Source organism: Myotis davidii, unplaced genomic scaffold (genome assembly GCF_000327345.1).
Source record: "Myotis davidii unplaced genomic scaffold, ASM32734v1 scaffold206, whole genome shotgun sequence".
NCBI lineage: Eukaryota > Metazoa > Chordata > Mammalia > Chiroptera > Vespertilionidae > Myotis > Myotis davidii.
This window is the reverse complement of record NW_006297754.1, coordinates 1,523,967-1,524,571: the sequence shown is the minus strand read 5'-3', so window position 1 is coordinate 1,524,571 and position 605 is coordinate 1,523,967.

Sequence of the window (605 nt, the reverse complement as noted above, 5' to 3'; positions counted from 1 at the left end):
GTGGTTAATTCAGCTCTTTGAATCTGTTGGTTTATGTCTCTTGCCTAATTTGGAAACTTTTCACCCGTTATTTCAGTACTTTTTAAACCTTGCCCTCTTTCTGTTGTCCTGGAACTCCAATAGCATGGATTTTTTGTTTTTGTTTTATGATTCCTAATGTCCTTCAGCTCTGTTCATGTTTTGTTCAGTCTACTTTATCCCTGTCTTTCAGAATTGGGTAATTTTTATTTTCTATTGTCTAGTTCACTCATTCTCTCCCCTGGTGCCTTCCGTCTTCCATTCAGTCCATCCATTAAGCTTTTCATTTCATTTTATTTTTCAGTTCTAAAATTTCTATTTGGTCCTTTTACATATATTCCTTTTCAATGTTGAGACTTGCTACTTCTTAATTAAGGTTTTGTAATTTTTTCATTTATTTCTAGTACTAGAGGCCCGGTGCACAAAAATTTGTGCACTCAGTGGGGAGGGAGGTCCCTCAGCCTGGCCTGTGCACTCTCACAGTCTGGGACCCCTCAGGAGATAACCACCTGCTGGCTTAGGCCTGCTCCCAGGTGGCAGAGGGCAGGCCCAATCCCTAGGTGCAGCCCCTGGTCGGGCTCAGAGCA